The following is a 22,724-nucleotide window of genomic DNA, read 5'->3' as shown; positions in this document are numbered from 1 at the left end:
ATTGGCCAAAGGCACCCTACCTTTGGCCAATTATGGCTCTCTTTGCTGACGGCACTGTGATTGGCCAAAGCATGCGGGTCATAGTGCATGCTTGGCCAATCATCAGCCGGAAATGCACTGCGATGACGCAGTGCATTATGGGGTGTGACGCGCCGCTCGAATTTGGCACGAATGCCCCATAATGTTCGATCTTCGTCGAAAAATCGAACAATCAAACAGCCAATGTTCGAGTTGAACTTATGTTTGACTCGAACTCTAAGCTCATCCCTAGTCACGAATGTTAATTCTCCATTACGAACGCTAGTTTACAAGACCGACCGCTTCTGCTTCCGAGCATGCGTATTTGTACTTTGGACTTTTGTCTGACGGACTTGTGTACACATGATCGGAAAGTCCGACAACACACATTTGTTGGTTGAAAATTTGAGAACATGTTAGCCAACATTTGTTGGCGGAAAGTCCGACAACAATTGTCTGAGGGAGCATACACACGGTTGAATTGTCCGCCAACAACCTCACATCCAACATTTTCTGTCGGAAAGTTTGATCGTGTGTACGGGGCTTCAGAGTCAGTAAGTTGGGTGTGCAGGCAGGGAGGACAATGGAGTGGAATCTGCCCTTTAAGAAGCATAATTGCACTGGCACTTTGTTTTGCACTACGAACTTTATTAACCACTTCCAGACCGCCCACGTACATTTACTGTGGCAGTGCAAACCAGGTGCGCAAAATCACGTACCTGTGCATGATTTCATGCACGCGCTTTATGGGACGTGATGCTCCCGCTGTCATTGGACTAAAGTGATGAAGAAATTAGATTTTTTACATTTTTTTTTGGATATGTATTATAGCAGAAAGTAAGAAATATTGTTTTTTTTTTTCAAAATTGTCGGTCTTTTTTTGTTTATAGTGCAAAAGATAAAAACCGCAGAGGTGATCAAATATCACCAAAAGAAATCTCTAATTGTGGGAAAAAAATGACATCAATTTAATTTGGGTACAGCGTTGCTGTATCGCAAAAAAAATGGCCTGGTCAGGAAGTGGGTAAAACCTTCCAGGGGGTGGAGTGGTTAAGATTGTTGAACATATATTGGAATAAGCACTGGTCATTTTTTATGTATATATAATTGATAAATTGCTTATTTTGAAATTATTTGTTTCATTGAGCACAATGTCAAGTATTTTTGTTTAAGAGCAGGGCATGGTTCTTTTGTTATACAAACTACATACATTATATTATACATAGGCAATGTTTTAAAAGCTCTTACAGGTTACCACTTTATGTATACACAGAAGGTCTGGTGTTAGAATTTGTGCTCTTGATCTGACATTTGCAGTGATACCTCACATGTGTGGTGTGAGTGCTGTTTATGTACCAACATAATTTATTTATTTTGACCACTTTTATTGTAAAAAAAACCCATTGTATTGTAAACACATCATATTGTAAACATCCCTTATGATAGGCAGTGACAGGTCCTCTTTTCTAATAGACCCCATATCTCTCCTCTGCCCTTAAATGCTTCGGATCATACCAAGATCAGTATGATTCAATGCTTTTTTCAAACCAGTAATGGCTTGTTTACAACCTGTGAAACCGGAAGTGACGAAATACTTGCCGCTTCTGGTTACTTAGACCATAAAGATGATCAGCGCTGTTCCACCGGCTGCAGTCCTCGGGAGAGCTGGAGAAGGTGGTGTAAGGCCGCAGGAGGGGGATGAACTCACAATAAAATGCATCTACCACCGAGCTTAAACATCCCCATATCCCAATATTTTTTCTCATACCTTTAGATGCAACAAATGTTTTTCATAATTCATCTTGATTGATGTGGGAATTCTGTCTCAACAGGTTTCTCAGGCGAACAGACTCACATCATCAGAAGGTACAGGGAGATAAGTATCTCAATAGAACAGCAGGAAACAAGTCATTAAATGATTTGATGATTGTTGTTCAAAACTCTCGACATTTCATTTACTTTTAACATTTGATTTTGGAAATGATGTAATTTCCTGAACGAAAACCACGTAAACTGTTAGAAATTAATTTGTTAAAAGAAATTCCATCCTGCTCCTTTTTAAATGGTGAAAATGAACAATGATTTGACCCCAATAATCATTACAAAATCAAACAAATGTTCTTGAAACAAAAATATTTCAACAAAATTCTACTAGTTTGTAAACAACTATAGACCAACAGTTCTGTGCAGTATAGTAAATCCTGGCTGGCTCTTCCTCTTTCAGTCTGATTTATACTTTTTGTAGAATTTTCAAAAGTTAATATAGAGATAGATATAAATATTGGCAGTAATTGTATTTAAATGATTTATTAAATTAAATTTATTTAATGATTTTAACAATTATACCTTGTAGAACTGAATTAGAGGGCATTTGTATATTTGTCTCAGTTGAGCATTAAATTGTCAACCTGATATGGCACAGCTGACTATTGTATTATTAAAATAGATGCCATTTTTTCATATGTAGCACTCTGGAAAAGTCTATAATATGGAAGAATCCAACAAAACAGGAATGACATATTTCATCATTAAAGGGATTTCTGATGTCCCAGAATTACAGCTTCCCATTTTTTTGTTGGTTCTGCTGATTTATCTCTTCATTCTAGGAGGAAATATGACCATTTTTTTATTGATCTGTATGGATCGTCATCTGCACACTCCAATGTACTTCTTCCTGGCCAACCTGTCCATTCTTGATGTTTCTTGTTCTACAATAACTCTTCACAAACCTCTTATTACATTTGTCACTGACAATAAATCGGTTTCCATTGTTGGTTGTGTGATGCAGATGTTTTTCTTCTTATCTTTTACATGTAATGAGCTGCTAATTCTGACAGCAATGGGTTATGACCGCTATGTGGCTATCTGCCACCCTTTACATTACCAGGTAATTATGAACCACAAAGTCTGCTGTGGTCTAGCTGGTGTCTGTTGGGTTTTGGGTTTCTTAGATATCATGCCTTGCGCTTGGAAAGTGTCATCCATTAGTTGTTACACATCATTGGAGGTCAACCATTTCTTCTGTGACCTTGTACCAATAATGAAGCTGTCCTGCAGTGACACTTCTGCTTTGCAACTTTATGTGATTATTGAAGGAGTGATTCTGGCATCTTTTGTTCCATTTTTTCTCACTTTCATATCATATGTTTTCATTATAAGAAGCATACTGAGAATACGTTCCAGTAATGGGAGGTGGAAAGCTTTCTACACATGTTCCTCACATCTCACAATCATCATCCTTCTTTATGGCACCTTGTCTTACCAATACTTCAGACCAGTTGAATATATTACACTGGGTTCTAATAAACTTTCTTCCCTGTTTAATACCACATGTGTCCCAATTTTAAATCCCCTGATTTACAGCTTGAAGAATAAAGATGTCCATTCAGCTTTAAAGAGAAAGTTGAAGAAAATATCCAGACTAATAGAAAGAAAATAAACAAAAACAAAACTTGGTTCTTTGCTAACTTTTTAAAGTTATATTTGAAGTATTGTGCATGTGACCCACTGTCTTATTTGTTTCAAATTTCTATAGTCTAAAACCTTTTCCCTGACAGCACCATGTCAGCACACACCTGTCTAGGCCCTGCATACTCCTATCACTATTTGGATCTTAACTAAAATTGAGTTCCCCTCCAGCCTGGCATTCATTTCTTTTCATTCAAGCACATGGATCAGATGTGGTCTACTACCTTGCTGGGTTTATGACCTAGAAGTCCATCCAAGCTTTGCTCCTTATTTGGGTGGGCACAGTCCCTGTATCTGCACCAATACGTTCTGTTTTACGGAGCAGCACTGCTGACCCACAGGGTGATTATACAGCTGGGTAAACCCCAATCACTATTGGGGACATAGCCTGCTTCTTTCCGGAAGCAGTTTACTTCCTCTGGGTAAAGCACAGGTGCTCTGGGAACATGCGGCATATGGCACATGCATGAGGCATGAATTATTAGGCTGGGCAGGGTGTTCTGAGCATGCATGCCTTACTGCCCAATCAGAGATTCTTTTAAATGCTGGCTCTATCAGTTCCATGCTGTCCTGCCAGGAGGTGGCTGTGTGTGTGTCTCCCCTGCTCTGCTGCTGCAGTTTATTCTTACTGCCAGGTAAGTCCTACCTGGTATGTTGATTTCTTTTGTAGCATGCAAAACAAGACACCAACTTCACCCTTCCAAAGATCAATGCTTCCAGAGAAAGCAGGGGACTGCATCTGCGACAGGATTGTTTTCCATTGGTTTTTACCTTTTGTTTTATTTCCCTGTTCTTGTTTTTGGAATGTTTGTTTTTTTCTGCAGTGTTTAAAGTTCAAGGCCCCATTCACCATGTTGTTCCGGCTGTAGCAGGAGGTCACCCTCCAGAGAAGATTGCCATTATCGTCACTCCAGAAATACACGTGTGAGCTTGGTTCAGCATTCTGTGGTGGGTAGTGAACACACACAGAGGTTTATTTACTAAAACTGGAAAGTGCAAAATCTGGTGCAACTCTACATTTAAACCAATCAGCTTCCAGGTTTAAATGACAAAGCTTAATTGAACCAGCAAAAGTTAGAAGCTGATTGGCTACCATGCACAGCTTGGGGCAGCACAGTGGTGTAGTGGATAGCACTTTCACCTAGCATCAATAGGGTCACTGGTTCAAATCCCTACCACGACACCATCTGCCTGGAGTTTGCATGTTCTCCCTGTGCCTGCGTGGGTTTCCTCCGTGTACTCTGGTTTCCTCCCACACTCCAAAGACATGCTGGTAGGTTAATTAGATCCTGTAAAAAAAAAAAAAAATTGTCCAAATATGTGTATGTTGTATGTGTATGTGTTTCTAAGCGTGTCGGGACCCCATGGAGCAAAGGACCACACTATACTGCAGATGGACACCAGTGGAAAAAGCGCCCTGAGGTGATTCAGTTCGTATAGGGAGTGCTATACAAGTTACTCATTCATTCACAGCTGCACCAGTTTTTGAGTTTTTGTAAATCTAACCCACGGAGTCCAAGTTTGGCAATAGCAATGTATTGTAGAAAAGTATAGCATGTAGAATCAGACCCAGCAGAGGGGTGCACCCGTCCAGAACCACTTACAACTGTGACAGCGATAGATCAGCAGTTTGAAGAATGGAAGATACCAACAGTGTCTGCCATGAGAAGTGAAATCTGGCCTGGCTGGTCCACACCCAAAAACAGAGGCTTCCTGAAGAAGTAAACATAGTCCCTGCACTGTCCCTATTCTTCTGAAACCTTTCTCTGCCCCAGCCATCTTATCCCTACACTAGCCACTAACCAAAAGCATGCCAAACCCGGGAGCCAGAGCTTTAAATAGAAATTTGGCTGACTCAATATGGCCATCAAGGTCACATGGAGCGCGCGCGTCCATTTAGATAGTAGCCCCTGTAACTGAGGAAATCATAGAGGAACCATGTTCCCCTCAACTTCCTTCCCCAACTGCATTGCGGCTGCGGTCACGCGCCACCTGCAGTGGAGAATATAGACTGCACCTGCCTACACACACTCTATGTCTCAGTCTTTGCATGGCTCTGTGGCTGCATATCATCACGACCAACCTAGACCAGGTGGAAACTGGGCCTGTCCCAAAATAACACTCTTGGGGAAGACAGCCAGCGAGTCTTTGCAAGGGAATTTTACCTGAGCTTAACTGGTTCCCAACCAGCTGCCACAGTTGCACTGAGGCTCCCCTGGGCGAGCTGTCGTAGCTATACATTGGCCCTTTAAGACGCTGTAGGAGGCACTGCGTCGCCCGCAGTGTGTCCCCAGAGCCAATGCGAGTGTCCGGCGGGCGCAATGACTGCTGGGCACCTGCAATCTCTCGTGACAGAGCGAGAACCGGGATCTGTGTGTGTAAACACACAAATCCCGGTTCTCTCAGGGAAGAGACAGATCATGTGCTCCTACTAAGTAGGAACAATGATCTCTCTCCTCCCCTAGTCAGTTCCATCCCCCCCCCAGAGTTAGAACACACCAGTGGCATAACTAGAACCTTCAGGGTCCCGGTGCAAGAAACCATGATGGGCCCCCCCTTCCATCCGAGCCCCGGGCTTCCAATTTTGGGAGGGTGTTCAAGTACATTGTCCCATAACAATGCTTCCCGCATGCCCCCTGGGACGTGCATCCAGCACAATCACAGTGGACCTTTACCATGTGATGTCAGCTGATCACATGTAAACAGACTTGCCGGTTATCCGCAGCTCTTTCCTCCCATGCTGTGTCTGTGTTAGGAAAGGACTGCCATTAACTGTCAAGAATGTCAGAAAATTGTTTACACTGATAATCAGTGCCCCAATCATCAGTGCCCATTAGGGATGAGCCGAACACCCCCCGGTTCGGTTCGCACCAGAACCCGCGAACGGACCGAAAGTTCGCACGAACGTTAGAACCCCATTGACGTCTATGGGACTCGAACGTTCGAAATCAAAAGTGCTCATTTTAAAGGCTAATTTGCATGGTATTGTCCTAAAAAGGGTTTGGGGACCCGGGTCCTACCCCAGGGGACATGTATCAATGCAAAAAAAACTTTTAAAAACGGCCGTTTTTTCGGGAGCAGTGATTTTAATGATGCTTAAAGTAAAAAAAAAAAAGTGAAATATTCCTTTAAATATCGTACCTGGGGGGTGTCTATAGTATGCCTGTAAAGTGACGCGTGTTTCCCATGTTTAGAACAGTCCCTGCACCAAATGTCATTTTTAAAGGAAAAAATCTCATTTAAAACTGCTTGCGGGTTTAATGTCATGTCGGGTCATGGCAATATGGATGAAAATCAGTGAGACAAACGGCATGGGTACCCCCCAGTCCATTACCAGTCCCTTTGGGTCTTGTATGGATATTAAGGGGAACCCCGCACCCAAATTAAAATAAGGAAAGGTGTGGGGCCACCAGGCCCTATATACTCTGAACAGCAGTATACAGGCGGTGCAAACAAGACAGGGACTGTAGGTTTGTTGTTAAGTAGAATCTGTTTGTAATTTTGAACATTTTTAACGTGTTTAGCTCCAGCCAAAAAATCTTTTCTAAGCTTTTTGGAAAACATAGGGAAGGGTTATCACCCCTGTGACATTTGTTTTGCTGTCTTTCCTCCTCTTCAGAAGATTTCACCTCACTTTTTTGTCCCAATGAAAAATGTTTTTTGAAAATTTGGGTTTTTTTGTGGAACAAGGATTGGAAAGCATCAGTGGAAAGGAGAACTTGTTTTCCCATATTAACTCTTACAGGAGAGAATTTCCCTTCCTAGGGGTAGATTTCATCTCACTTCCTGTTGTCTCCTTCCGTTTGCAAGTAGGAGTCGTTTGTAAGTTAGATGTTTGAAAGTAGGGTCCTGCCCTATATACTCAGCAGAAATTTGGGCCTTAGGTGTTGCTGTGGCCACAACACTGTAAGCCCTCACAGGGCCCTGCTGTGAAATATTAGATCAAGAATTGTAATTACATGCCCCTGTTGAACAGGAGCTGAAAAATTAGGCCTTAGGCACTGGTGCTGGTGCCACAACACTGCAACCCCTCACAGACACTCTAGTTGGAACGCAGGAACGAGCCCTGCTGCAAAGTATTGCATCAAAAATTGTAATTACACGCCCCTGTTAGACAGGGGCAGAAAAATTGGGCCTTAGGCACTGGTGCTGGTGCCACAACACTGCAACCCCTCACAGACACTCTAGTTGGAACGCAGGAACGAGCCCTGCTGCAAATTATTGCTTCAAAAATTGTAATTACACGCCCCTGTTAGACAGGGGCAGAAAAATTGGGCCTTAGGCACTGGTGCTGGTGCCACAACACTGCAACCCCTCACAGACACTCTAGTTGGAACGCAGGAACGAGCCCTGCTGCAAAGTATTGCATCAAAAATTGTAATTACACGCCCCTGTTAGACAGGGGCAGAAAAATTGGGCCTTAGGCACTGGTGCTGGTGCCACAACACTGCAACAAGCTATCAGCGTGATGATTGAGGAGGAAGAGGATAATTACTCAGGGATAGTCACTCAGCATCAGCATAGGCAGTCTTTGAAGGGATCTGAGATTTCAAAAAAAATTATTCGGTTACATCAGCATCAGGTGCTTGGTAGCTGGTGGTGATCCAAGACTCATTCATTTTTATGAAGGTCAGCCGATCGACCGAGTCGGTGGACAGACGCACCCTGTGATCGGTTACCACGCCTCCAGCAGCACTGAATGTGCGTTCCGAAAGAACGCTGGATGCAGGACAGGCCAGTAGCTCAATTGCATACTGTGCAAGCTCTGGCCAGTGATCCATCCTCAAGACCCAGTAACCCAGAGGATTTTCGGTGGGAAAGGTGTCCAAGTCTGATCTTGCCCCTAGGTATTCCTGCACCATGTAAAACAGACGCTGGCGATGGTTGCTGGAACCGATCATACCTTGGGGCTGCGGACCAAAAAATTGTCTGAACGCATCGGTCAGACGGCCACCTTCTCCACCGCTCCTTCTTTGACTGACCGAAGCCTCAGCAACACGTTGTCCAGAAACAGGAGTTTGTAACCTCCCAGTCTCTGGGAACGCGTTGCACAGACCTTTCTGCAAGGCCTCCCGAAGATGTTTCATCCTCTGCTCCCTCTGCGATGGCAAGATAAGGTCCGCAACCTTACCCTTGTAACGTGGATCAAGGAGGGTTGCCAGCCAGTATTGGTCCTTCTCCTTGATACCACGAATACGAGGATCCTTACGCAGGCTTTGCAGGATCAGGGAGGCCATGCAGCGTAGGTTTGCTGAGGCATTCGGTCCGGAGTCCTCTGGGTCACTAAGAACGACATGGTCCGCAGCCACCTCCTCCCAGCCACGTACAAGTCCATGTGTTTCTTGGGACTGATCCCTTAAAGACTGCTGCTGATGCTGAGTGCCAGGCTCCACCTCCATACTGACACAATCTTCCTCCTCCTCCTCTTCCTCCTCGTCCTCTTCCTGTGTGATCGGCGGGCACGCAGGAACACTGTCTGGATAAAGGGGGCCTTGAGAGCTAAGGAAGTCCTCCTCTTCCTGCCTCTGTTCTGCCTCAAGTGCCCTGTCCATTATTCCACGCAGCGTGTGCTCCAACAGGTGGACAAGGGGGACAGTGTCACTGATGCATGCACTGTCACTGCTCACCATCCTCGTGGCCTCCTCGAATGGTGACAGGACAGTGCATGCATCCCTGATCATGGCCCACTGGCGTGGGGAAAAAAAACCAAGCTCCCCTGACCCTGTCCTGGTGCCATAGTCACACAGGTACTCATTTATGGCCCTCTGCTGCGTGTGCAGCCGCTGCAGCATGGCCAACGTTGAGTTCCACCTGGTGGGCATGTCACAGATTAGGCGGTTCTTGGGCAGGTTAAACTCCTTTTGGAGGTCCGTCAGCCGAGCACTGGCATTATATGACCGGCGGAAATGCACACAGACTTTCCTGGCCTGCCTCAGGACATCCTGTAAGCCCGGGTACCTGCCCAAGAACCGCTGCACCACCAAGTTAAGGACGTGAGCCAAACAGGGCACATGGGTCATTTGTCCCTGTCGGAGGGCAGAGAGGAGGTTGGTGCCATTGTCGCAAACCACCATTCCTGCCTTAAGTTGGCGTGGCGTCAACCACCTCTGAACCTGCCCCTGCAGAGCTGACAGAACCTCTGCCCCAGTGTGGCTCCTGTCCCCCAAGCACACCAGCTCAAGCACCGCATGGCATCTTTTGGCCTGCGTACTTGCGTAGCCCCTTGAACGCCTACGGAGCACCGCTGGTTCCGAGGAAGAGGCCATGGAGGAAGAAGAAGAGGAGGGGGTGGAGGAGAGAGGTGTGTCACAATCAGCATTTTGGAGGCGTGGTGGCGGAACAACCTCCAACACTACTGCACCTTGTCCTGCATCCTTCCCAGCTGCCAGCAGAGTCACCCAATGCGCCGTGAAACTTAGGTAACGTCCCTGTCCATGCCTGCTGGACCATGAGTCAGCGGTAATATGCACCTTACCGCTGACCGCCCTGTCCAGCGAGGCATGGACATTGCCTTCCACATGCCGGTAGAGAGCCGGAATCGCCTTCCGTGAGAAAAAGTGGCGTTTGGGTACCTGCCACTGAGGAACCGCACATTCCACAAACTCACGGAAGGGGGCAGAGTCTACCAACTGAAAAGGCAGCAGTTGAAGTGCTAGCAATTTTGCCAAGCTAGCATTCAACCGCTGGGCATGTGGATGGCTGGGAGCAAACTTCTTTCGGCGGTGCAGCAGCTGGGGCAGGGAAATTTGCCTGGTACAATCTGACGTCGGTGTACCAAAAGCAGATTGCCCACAAGTACTTGGCTGTGACACACCTAATTCTACACCTTCATTCCTCTCACTGCAGGTCTCAGAGAGGACTGAAGGTCTAGTGGGGTTGGAAATCTCAGCTGATGAGGAGCAAGGAGAGATCCTCTTTGTTCTTTGGTGTGGGTCTTTTAGATACGCTTGCCAACGAACTGCATGGCAGGTCAACATATGTCTGGTCAAGCATGTGGTACCCAAGCGGGAGATATTTTGGCCACGCGAGATACGCTTGAGACATATGTTGCAAATAGCAGCGGTGCGATCTGATGCACTCGTCTCAAAAAAGGCCCACACCAAAGAACTTTTTGAATAACGCGCAGAGACTGCAGCGCCCTGCACATTTGGAGCTTTGGGGTGTGATGCAGTCAATGTGCTGCCCTTAGGCTGGCCCCTGGAGGGCATCCTGCCTCGTTGGTGATGTGCTGCCGCCTCCTCCTCCTCCTCCTCCTCCTCCTCCTCCTCCTCCTCCTCTCTCCTATCAGGCACCCACGTTGAGTCAGTGACCTCATCATCCCCTCCCTCCTCATCACTGGAGCAAACCTGGCAGTATGCTGCAGCAGGGGGAGCATGACTGCCAGATTGCTGTCCTTCTTGGGCACCCCCTCTGTCCGCGCTCATGTTACTGCCTTCATCGAGCTCAGTATCGTCATCAGAGCCTTCCAAACGCTGGGCATCCTCCTGGAGCATGTACCCAACACTGTGGTCAAACAGTTCGAGGGAATCCTCATGAGGACATGGTGGAGCTAGGGAAGGAGTCACTGATGACATTGAGCTGAGGGAAGAGGCCGCTGCTTTGCCAGACAAAGCACCCTGGGCATGGGTGAGAGAGGATGAGGAGGATGAGGACGGCTTGGTCATCCACTCGACCAAGTCTTCCGCATGTTGCGGCTCAACATGGCCAGCTGCCGAAAAAAAGGCCAAGCGTGTCCCATGGCCACGTGCTGATGAGGATGCACCGTCTCCACGACCAGCACTAGACACAGAGCCTGCTTGCCCTCTCTTATTGGCTTGTGACTGTCTGCCTCTCCTTCTTGGCCTTCCAGACATACTAATGGCCTGTAGCTGCACTAAGCTGGGATAGAACACCTGTAATTTTCTTCAAGTAGCTTTATATACTGTAACCAGACAAGCCTGCCTGTCAGTAGGAAGATAAGAGGAACGGATCTAGCTGAACACTGTGAGCAGGACGCACTGTACTAAATGTAAATAGTCTAGCTGCCTGACCGTGGTACTAATAGGATCAAATAGAACACCTGTAATTTTCTTCAGGTAGCTTTATATACTGTAACCAGACAAGCCTGCCTGTCATTAGGAAGATAACAGGAACGGATCTAGCTGTACACTGTGAGCAGGACGCACTGTACTAAATGTAAATAGTCTAGCTGCCTGACCGTGGTACTAATAGGATCAAATAGAACACCTGTAATTTTCTTCAGGTAGCTTTATATACTGTAACCAGACAAGCCTGCCTGTCAGTAGGAAGATAACAGGAACGGATCTAGCTGTACACTGTGAGCAGGACGCACTGTACTAAATGTAAATAGTCTAGCTGCCTGACCGTGGTACTAATAGGATCAAATAGAACACCTGTAATTTTCTTCAGGTAGCTTTATATACTGTAACCAGACAAGCCTGCCTGTCAGTAGGAAGATAACAGGAACGGATCTAGCTGAACACTGTGAGCAGGACGCACTGTACTAAATGTAAATAGTCTAGCTGCCTGACCGTGGTACTAATAGGATCAAATAGAACACCTGTAATTTTCTTCAGGTAGCTTTATATACTGTAACCAGACAAGCCTGCCGGTCAGTAGGAATTTAACAGGAACGGATCTAGCTGAACACTGTGAGCAGGACGCACTGCATTAAATGTAAATAGTCTAGATAGAAGATAACAGGAACAGATCTAGCTAAACTGAATACAGTGTATATATATATATGCAACACCTGGGATGCATATATATACACAATACACTGTAAGTGCAGCTAACTGACTGACTGTTCTGCCTAATCTATCTAACTCAAATCAAATGACACTGTCTCTCTCTCTCTCTATCTCTCAGCACACCGGAACACACACTACACAGGGCCGCCGTGCAGGCGGCCTTATATAGTGTGGGGTGTGTACTAAATCCCCTGAGCCATAATTGGCCAAAGCCACCCTGGCTTTGGCCAATTACAGCTCTCTCTACTGACAGCGCTGTGATTGGCCAAGCATGCGGGTCATAGTGCATGCTTGGCCAATCATCAGCCAGCAATGCACTGCGATGCCGCAGTGAATTATGGGCCGTGACGCGCCACACGAATTTAGCGCGAACGGCCCATAACGTTCGCAATTCGGCGAACGATCGAACAGCCGATGTTCGAGTCGAACATGGGTTCGACTCGAACACGAAGCTCATCCCTAGTGCCCATCAATGCCGCCTATCAGTGCCCATCAATGCCACCTACAAGTGTTACCTATCAGTGCTCATTAATGCTGCCTATTAGTGCCCATCAAATCTGCCTATCAGCACCACCTATCAGTGCCCATTAATGCTGCCTAACAGCGTCCATCCATGCCACCTATCAGTACTCTTCAATGCTGCCCATCAATACTGCCTGAGTTCTGCCTATCAGTGTTCTTCAGTGCCCATCAGTGCAGCCTATGAGTTTTACCTATTAGTGCTCATCAATGCCCATTAGTGCCACCTATAAGTGCCCATCAATGCCTTCTATCAGTGCCTCCTATCAGTGCCCACCAGTGCCTCCCATCAGTGCCCGTCTCAGTGCCCCCTAGTGCCTTCTCAGTGCCCCCTATCAGTGTCCCCTAGTGCCTTCTCAATGCCCCCTATCAGTGCCTCCTAGTGCCTTCTCAATGTCCCCTATCAGTGCTCCCTAGTGCCTTCTCAGTGCCCCCTATCAGTGCCACCTAGTGCCTTGTCAGTGCCCCCTATCAGTGCCCCCCCAGTGCCTTCACAATGCCCCCTATCAGTGCCCCCTAGTGCCTTCTCAGTGTCCCCTATCAGTGCCCCCTAGTGCCTTCTCAGTGCCCCCTATCAGTGCCTCCCTTCAGTGCTCATCAGTAAATCCTATCAGTGCCTTCCATCGGTGCCCCCTATCAGCGTCCCCTATCAGCACCTTCTATCAGTGTCCCCTATCAGCGCCCCCCATCAGTGCCTTCTATCAGCGCCCCCTATAAGGGCCTTCTATCAGTGCCCCTATTAGTGCCCATCAGTGTCTTCTATCAGTGCCCCCTATCAATTTCCCCTATCAGCGTCCCCTATAAGTGCCTATCAGTGCCCCTATCAGTGCCCATAAGTGTCCTCTATCAGTGCCCCCTATCAGTGCCCATAAGTGTCCTCTATCAGTGCCCCCTATAAGTGACCATCAGTGTCCTCTATCAGTGTCCCTATCAGTGCCCATCAGTGTCCTCTATCAGTGCCCCCTATCAGTGCCCATCAGAGTCCTCTGTCTTCTCAGTACAGAACGGCTCTGAGCGAAGAGCTTGTCTCTGAGGTAACAGCAGCACAGAGACACCGGCATTCACAGATTTATATCCCTCTCCGACGGAGACCACCCGGTCTGTCCTCTCTCGCACGGGATGACAGAGGACACATAGCTGATCTCTGCCTTCTCCCCCCTCCCCTCTTCTATGTGCTCCGCAGGAAATGTGAGCTTGTTAGCTTCACACTTGACTGCCCGTGGAGCACACAGGAGAGGAGAGGGGGAGAAGGGAGAGATCAGCTGTGTGTCCTCTGTCATCCCGTGCGAGAGAGGACAGACCGGACGGTCTCCGTCAGAGAGGGATATAAAACCGTCAATGCCAGTGTCTCTGTGCTGCTGTTACCTGAGAGACAAGCTCTCCGCTCAGAGCTCTGTGAATAGCAACCCCGCTGGGCCCCCCCACAGTGACAGAATGCCAGGGCCTCGTTGCAAGTACGACTGTGGAGACCCTGGTAATGCCACCACTGAAACACACCTAGGGAACACAGTTAATCCCTTGATTGCCCCCTAGTGTTACCCCCTTCCCTGCCAGTGACATTTATACCGTAATCAGTGCATTTTTATAGCACTGATCGCTGTATAAATGTCACTGGTCTCAAAAATGTGACAAAAGTGTATGATTTGTACGCCGCAATATCGCAGTTCTGATAAAAATCACTGATCGCCGCCATTACTAGTAAAAAAAATAATAATAAAAATGCCATAAATCTATCCCCTATTTTGTAGATGCTATAACTTTTGCGCAAATCAATCAATATACGCTTATTGTGATTTTTTTACCAAAAATATGTAGAAGAATTGGGATATTTATTATAGCAAAAAGTAAAAGATATTGGGATTGATTTACTAAAGGCAAATCCACATTGCACTACAAGTGCACTGCAAGTGCACTTGGAAGTGCCGTCGCTTTATATATTGAGGGGAAGATCTGAAATGAGGGGAAGCTCTGCTGATTTTATCATTCAATCATGTACAAGCAAAAATGCTGTTTTTTATTTTCCTTGCATGTCCCCCTTAAATCTACAGCGACTGCGCTTCCAAGTGCACTTGCAGTGCAAAGTGGATTTGCCTCTAGTAAATCAACCCCATTGTGTTTTTTTTTCAACATTGTCGCTCTTCTTTTGTTTATAGCGCAAAAAATAAAAACCACAGAGGTGATCAAATACCACCAAAAGAAAGTTCTATTTGTGGGGAAAAAAGGACGTAAATTTTGTTTGGGCTTAACGTTGCACAACTGCGCAATTGTCAATTAACCACCTCAATACAGGGCACGTACACCCCCTTCCTGCCCAAGCCATTTTTCAGTTTTCAGCGCTGTCGCACTTTGAATGACAATTGCGCGGTCGTGTTACACTGCACCTTAATTAAATTTTTATCATTTTTTTCCCACAAATAGAGCTTTCTTTTGGTGGTATTTGATCACCTCTGCGGTTTTTATTTCTTGCGCTATAAACAAAAGAAGAGGGACAATTTTGAAAAAACACAATATTTTTTACTTTTTGCTATAATAAATATCCAATTTTTTTTTTTTTTTTAACAAATTTTTTCCTCAGTTTAGGCCGATACGTATTCTTCTACATATTTTTGGTAAAAAAAAATTGCGATAAGCGTATATTGATTGGTTTGCGCAAAAGTTATAGCGTCTACAAAATACGGGATAGATTTATAGCATTTTTATTATTTATTTATTTTTTACTTTTGACACATTTTTGGGACCATTCACATTTATACAGCGATCAATGCTATAAAATTGCATTGATTACTGTGTAAATGTGACTGGCAGGGAAGGGGTTAACACTAGGGGGCGCTCGAGGGGTTAATGTATTACCTAAGGAGGTGATTCTAACTGTGGGGGGAGGGGACTGACTGGGGGAGGTGACCGATCGCTGTCCCTATGTACAAGGGACACGCCATCGGTCTCCTCTCCTCTCTGACAGGACGTGGATCTGTGTTTACATGCACAGATCCACGCTCCTGCTGTGTTACCCGGCAATCGCGGGTGCCCGGCGGACATCGCGGCCGCCGGGCACGCGCACCGGGTCCCGAGTGACACGGCGGGCGCGCGCGCGCGCGCGCCCCCTAGTGGCTCGGGAAGGCGAGGACGTCATATGACGTCCTCCCAGAATAACAGAAGCCTCGTCCAGCCGTCATATGACGGTGGGCGGTGGCTTAGTGGTTAAATCGACGCAGTGCTGTATCGTAAAAAATGGGGATAAATTCTTCCGGGGCTGAAGTGGTTAATGAAAGATAAGGTATTCTGGCATCCTGATATCCTGTTTTTTATCTCTCTTTCCTCCCGCTTCTGGTTAATTGTTTATTTTTGACATAATCTTTCAATAGTAGTTCTGTCACTTATTTTGCTCTTACATTGTGTCACTATTGTTAAGTATTTTTGACTTAAGAATATATATATTTTTTATTTTTTCTCTCTTCCATTTTTTTGGAAGAACAATGTTTAAACATCTTATGCAGCAATTTCTACAACCTCTTTTTCACACTTTTCTTTTATTTTTTTGGCTCAACATTTTGTACTCCCTTTTCTCTTCTGGCAAAAACAGGTGTAGTCACCATCCACTTGAATGAGTGGTGGAATCAATTAAATATGTTAACGATCTGTGGTATCAATTTGATATGCTAATTGTTCAAAGGTGGAGTCTGTGTAGGTGTGTGTATGTATGTATATATAGCCATATCTATTTCAAACTAGCTACGACTAAGGCTATTGCCGAAACGCATTAGTGTTGTTTTACTGTCACTCTGATGTACCAATAAACGACACTTCAAGGATTTCAGTGTTGCCGGCTCTTCTTACTATTTATTACATCCTGGCAAAGGCAATTTATAATATATTTACTAAAGTAAGCAAAAAATCTCTTGCTTTTTTTCTTTGCTTCCTTTTTCCCTCTGGTTAGGAGGGACAGGTGTAAGTTTGTAGAGCTGATCTCTCTTCACCTTCTTTTTTTTCTGATTAGGAGGGATAGGTGTAAGTTTGTAGAGCTCTTTTAACCTGTGACAATTACTGACCATCAACACCAACACTTGTTCATTCTATAGCCTCGTACATACGATCGGATTGTTGGCCAACAGAGCGTCAGACTTTTGTCAAAAGTGCATGTGCCTGGATCTTGTCTTGCATACTAACAGCACACAATTGTTGGCTAACAAACACGAACGTAGTGATGTACTACGTGGAATTTCAGCTCTTGAGCCCTTTGGGCACCTTCTGCTAATGTCGTGTTTGGTGAGCATTGATTCCGAACATGCGTGTTTGTACTTTGGACTTTTGTGTGATGGACTTGTGTACAGATATGAAAATCTGACGTCAAACCGTTGTCCGCTGAAAATTTACTAGCCTGCCATCCAACATTTGTTGGCCGAAAGTTGGACAACAATTGTCTGAAGGAGCGTACTAATGGTCGGATTTTAGGTCAACAGTCTGTCATCACACAATCCCCTGCCAACGATCGTACCGTATGTACCAGGCTTAACTCTCCCTTGAAGTAATATAAAAACATACAGTTGTTTATATACAATTTATTAAAAAATCCTTAAAAAAGGTTAAAGGGGTTGTGAAGACATTAAGATAAAAAGCCTTCTGTGTGCAGCAGCCTCTCCAGCACACCCTAACACTTACCTGAGGTCCCTCTCTGTCCAGCAATGTCCATGAGTGTCTCAGCCATCCAGGTTCTCCTTCCTGATTGGCTGAGATGCAGCAGTGGCTGCATTGGCTCCTGCTGCTGTCAATCAAAGTCAGCTAGCCAATCAGGAGAGAGAGGAGGCAAAGCCATGTCAGAGCTCCATGTCTGAATGGATACAGGAAGCTGTGACTCAGCTTGGGTGCCCCCCATAGCAAGCTGCTTGCTTACTACATCCGGTGTTTGGAGCGCAGCCCACGTACGCCTTTCAATCTATTGTCCTGCATATATAAATCAGTAGAGTGTCCGTCTAGCCAAGCCCCCGACTATGTCATTCTGTGATGAAACAAAGTAGGGAGGAGTCGGTGACGCTAGTGTATGCTGGGACGTGGTGGCCATCTTGCTGGTGGGGACTGCTGGATTTATATACAAACACAAGTCTGTTTTTAAAGCTGAAAATGTGAGTTCATTCCCTTGTTTTTATCTACAATAAAACTCTGGATTATATACTGCGCAATGAGGTTTATCTCCTTTTATCCACATGGGATGACATATGTGTGTGGTGATCATTATCGGAGCGTTTTTGAAAAAGGAAAGCTGTTACCTGGCAAAACAGAAAGATGCACAGTATGTGGGTACTCTTTTCAAGACATTGAAAATTAGATTTCTGTTGCCACAATCTTCCCTTCCATCAGCTAAACTCAGTGACTGACAATGTTTACTATTACTTTACGAATGTACTTGCATGCTAGTTCAGCAGTTTAAGAAACTTAAAATGTATGTAAAGGCAACATTTACTTGTTATAGTTGTATAGAGTAGGGAAGGTTTAGACCTCTTGCCAATTGTTTATTGCTGTCCGTGTCCTTGCTGGGGAGTCGTCTTTTTTATTTGTCCTGGTGACCATTCTCAGGAGACATTAATTCAGGGGAAATTCATAAATTTGAGGGTTTTACCAGAGGAAGAAGTCAAAGAAAATTCTCCTGTGGGCACATCCGTTTCTGAGACAACTCTCTAAAATGGAAATTCCATTCACTTTGGAGCAATTTCCTATAATGTCCTGTATTATTTCAATGAAAAGTAGTGCAGGGAAATCTCCCTCATAGATTACAGGCAATAAAAATACTCGCAGTAATGCCCAGCTCTCTCATCTTGTCTTTGCGGTGGATGGGATTTGGTTTTCTCTTTCTTTATTTTCTGATAAAAAAACCTTTTCTGATAAAACATCTGTAGAAAAGGCCATATGGATATAACACTGCTAATGTTGTTTTTTATATTGTGTATTTTGTAATAAAATTTGGATATTTTATTGTGTCTTTGTTGTTTTTTTGGCACCTTAAAAATCCCCCTTTTTAGTATTGTCCCATTTAATATCAGAACAGAAACTAACAAACCATTACTGCTCTCCCTGATTACAGGCAGCCCAAAAACTAAATTTACCTAACATTAGTAGCCTATTGAGAGGTGCTACACATCCATCCTACATACCATTCAGTGAATGCAAACATGGTTAATCTGCATGGAAGATATAAACATTGTAATACTACAATTAGATGGTGGTAATTATTTATTATTATAATTATTTGCTGGATATCTATACTAGAAATTTTTAATTTTTAGTAAACATATTTATTAAACAATTCTCAGGGGCAGGGGCCTTTTATGAATTCAGTAAGCCTTTGTGCAAGATCATATGTGGTGTACAGTGAAGAGTGTGTATGGTTTTCGTTGTGCCAGGGGTGTTGCTAGGATTGTAAAAGACCTGAGGCACCTTTGGGCACACCAAGAAGAAGAGTAATGTGTTGTGGCGAACAATGGGTATGGCCAAACTGTGTAAACTGTGGGAGGGGCTTAAAGGGCATTGTTAAATAAAGCAATCCCCCCAGTATAATCCACCCCAGGTCAGTCTGTCCCCTAGAATAATCTTTCCATCCCTCAAGGTCAATCTGTCCCTCGGCATAATCCCCCCCCCCAGATCAGCCATCCCCCAGTGTAATCCTTCCCCCCAGTTCGGTCTGTTCTCCAGTATAACCCTTCCCTCCCCCCCCCCGGTCAATATGTCCCCCAGTATAATCCCCCCAGGTCAGTCTGTCCCCCAGTTTAATTCCCCCCAGGTCAGTCTGACCTCCAATATAATCCCCCCCAGGTCAAACTGTTCCCCAGTATAACTCCCCCCAGGTCAGTCTGTCCCCCCGTACAATCCCCCATTACATGTTTACCAGCCCTCCCCACTATCCATCCTTACTCCGATCTCCATCCTCAGCAGCAGGATGGGAAACTGGCCAGCAGCCCTGTAGGAGCGGGAATCAGGGATCATTTCTGTAGGTAGGGGGTAAGTACATACAGGTACATACCCAGTGGCTCCCCTGCGGTAGCAGAAGTTGGCAGGAGGGGGAGGAGAGACACTGGCCAGCAGCACTGCAGGGAGGGGGCGCCAGGAATCAGTGATTAACAGCCCAGTTTAGGGGGGGGTTAAAGCGAGGGATCTTTTTGGGAAGTTGAATCCCCCTGTGGCTCCCCTGCAGCACCCGAACCTGGTGGTAGGGGAGAGGAGGAGAAGCTGGCAGCTGCAGGGGAGCCACAGGGGATTAGTAATATAGGTCAAGGGGCAGATAAGAGCACAACAGGGACATATTAGAGGACCGGTGGAGTGGCATCAGCTCCTCTATGGGTTCAGTGTGTGAGAACACAGTGGGCCCCACCCCTCTCAGGGCCCGTGTGTATCAAAAACATTGCACCCATAGATGATATGCTCAAGGGCCTCTGAACCCACTGCTCAATCTTAGTTCAGAGGCCCTTGAGGCCCACTGCTCAAGGGCCTCTGAACTAGGATTTATTATATTCCCCAATTTAAAGAACGTCTAGTTAAATGGTCATTTGACAGGCAAGCACACATACACTGCTTCTTCTTAGATAACATCAACAGGTTTATTCTGTAAAATGGTACAAAAAGCTAAGTGTAATACTCATATTTCAGCTTAATTTGTGGTACAAAATTTTAGCAATAGAAATTACAATTTTCCTTTTAGCCCCTTTTTAAAAGACATTGGGACCAGTGGATTATAAGAGGGCACTGTTCACCTAAGTAACATTTACACTAGGGATGAGCCGAACACCCCCCTGTTCGGTTCGCACCAGAACATGCGAACAGGAAAAAAGTTCGTTCGAACATGCGAACACCGTTAAAGTCTATGGGACACGAACATGAATAATCAAAAGTGCTAATTTTAAAGGCTTATATGAAAGTTATTGTCATAAAAAGTGTTTGGGGACCTGGGTCCTGCCCCAGGGGACATGGATCAATGCAAAAAAAAGTTTTAAAAACGGCCGTTTTTTCAGGAGCAGTGATTTTAATAATGCTTAAAGTCAAACAATAAAAGTGTAATATCCCTTTAAATTTCGTACCTGGGGGATGTCTATAGTATGCCTGTAAAGGGGCGCATGTTTCCTGTGTTTAGAACAGTCTGACAGCAAAATGACATTTTGAAGGAAAAAACTCATTTAAAACTACTCGCGGCTATTGCATTGCCGACAATACACATAGAAGTTCATTGATAAAAACGGCATGGGAATTCCCCAAAGGGGAACCCCGAACCAAAATTTAAAAAAAAATGACGTGGGAGTCCTCCTAAATTCCATACCAGGCCCTTCAGGTCTGGTATGGATATTAAGGGGAACCCCGGCCAAAATTAAAAAAAAAAAATGACGTGGGGTTCCCCCTAAATTCCAAACCAGACCCTTCAGGTCTGGTATGGATTTTAAGGGGAACCCCGCGCCAAAAAAAAAAAAAAAAACGGCGTGGGGTCCCCCCAAAAATCCATACCAGACCCTTATCCGAGCACGCAACCTGGCAGGCCGCAGGAAAAGAGGGGGGGACGAGAGTGCGGCCCCCCCTCCCTCCTGAACCGTACCAGGCCACATGCCCTCAACATTGGGAGGGTGCTTTGGGGTAGCCCCCCAAAACACCTTGTCCCCATGTTGATGAGGACAAGGGCCTCATCCCCACAACCCTGGCCGGTGGTTGTGGGGGTCTGCGGGCGGGGGGCTTATCGGAATCTGGAAGCCCCCTTTAACAAGGTGACCCCCAGATCCCGGCCCCCCCCCTGTGTGAAATGGTAAGGGGGTACATAAGTACCCCTACCATTTCACGAAGAAAGTGTCAAAAATGTTAAAAATGACAAGAGACAGTTTTTGACAATTCCTTTATTTAAATGCTTCTTCTTTCTTCTATCTTCCTTCATCTTCTGGTTCTTCTGGTTCTTCTGGCTCTTCTGGTTCTTCCTCCGGCGTTCTCGTCCAGCATCTCCTCCGCGGCGTCTTCTGTCTTCTTCTCCTCGGGCCGCTCCGCACCCATGGCATGGGGGGGAGGCTCCCGCTCTTCTCTTCTTCTTTTCTTCTCTTCTTCATTTTCTTCTCCGGGCCGCTCCGCAATCCATGCTGGCATGGAGGGAGGCTCCCGCTGTGTGACGGCGCTCCTCGTCTGACAGTTCTTAAATAACGGGGGGCGGGGCCACCCGGTGACCCCGCCCCCCTCTGACGCACGGTGACTTGACGGGACTTCCCTGTGGCATTCCCCGTGACGTCACAGGGAAGTCCCGTCAAGTCACCGTGCGTCAGAGGGGGGCGGGGTCACCGGGTGGCCCCGCCCCCCCGTTATTTAAGAACTGTCAGACGAGGAGCGCCGTCACACAGCGGGAGCCTCCCTCCATGCCAGCATGAATTGCGGAGCGGCCCGGAGAAGAAAAGAAGAAGAGAAGAAGAGAAGAAAAGAAGAAGAGAAGAGCGGGAGCCTCCCCCCCATGCCATGGGTGCGGAGCGGCCCGAGGAGAAGAAGATAGAAGACACCGCGGAGGAGATGCTGGACGAGAACGCCGGAGGAAGAACCAGAAGAGCCAGAAGAACCAGAAGAACCAGAAGATGAAGGAAGATAGAAGAAAGAAGAAGCATTTAAATAAAGGAATTGTCAAAAACTGTCTCTTGTCATTTTTAACATTTTTGACACTTTTTTCGTGAAATGGTAGGGGTACTTATGTACCCCCTTACCATTTCACACAGGGGGGGGGCCGGGATCTGGGGGTCACCTTGTTAAAGGGGGCTTCCAGATTCCGATAAGCCCTCCGCCCGCAGACCCCCACAACCACCGGCCAGGGTTGTGGGGATGAGGCCCTTGTCCTCATCAACATGGGGACAAGGTGTTTTGGGGGGCTACCCCAAAGCACCCTCCCAATGTTGAGGGCATGTGGCCTGGTACGGTTCAGGAGGGAGGGGGGGCCGCACTCTCGTCCCCCCCTCTTTTCCTGCGGCCTGCCAGGTT

At 46.1% G+C, this 22,724-nt stretch overlaps 1 pseudogene; it reads left to right on the top strand.

Annotated features, from left to right (window-relative positions):
* Nucleotides 1–2,479: 2,479 nt before the first annotated feature.
* Nucleotides 2,480–3,457, top strand: LOC141107182 (olfactory receptor 8G50-like; annotated as a pseudogene).
* Nucleotides 3,458–22,724: the final 19,267 nt, after the last annotated feature.

This window comes from Aquarana catesbeiana, linkage group LG09 (genome assembly GCF_042186555.1).
Source record: "Aquarana catesbeiana isolate 2022-GZ linkage group LG09, ASM4218655v1, whole genome shotgun sequence".
In the NCBI taxonomy this organism is placed as follows: domain Eukaryota; kingdom Metazoa; phylum Chordata; class Amphibia; order Anura; family Ranidae; genus Aquarana; species Aquarana catesbeiana.
The sequence above is the reverse complement of the archived record's forward strand: the minus strand, read 5'-3'. Positions and strand labels throughout refer to the sequence as shown.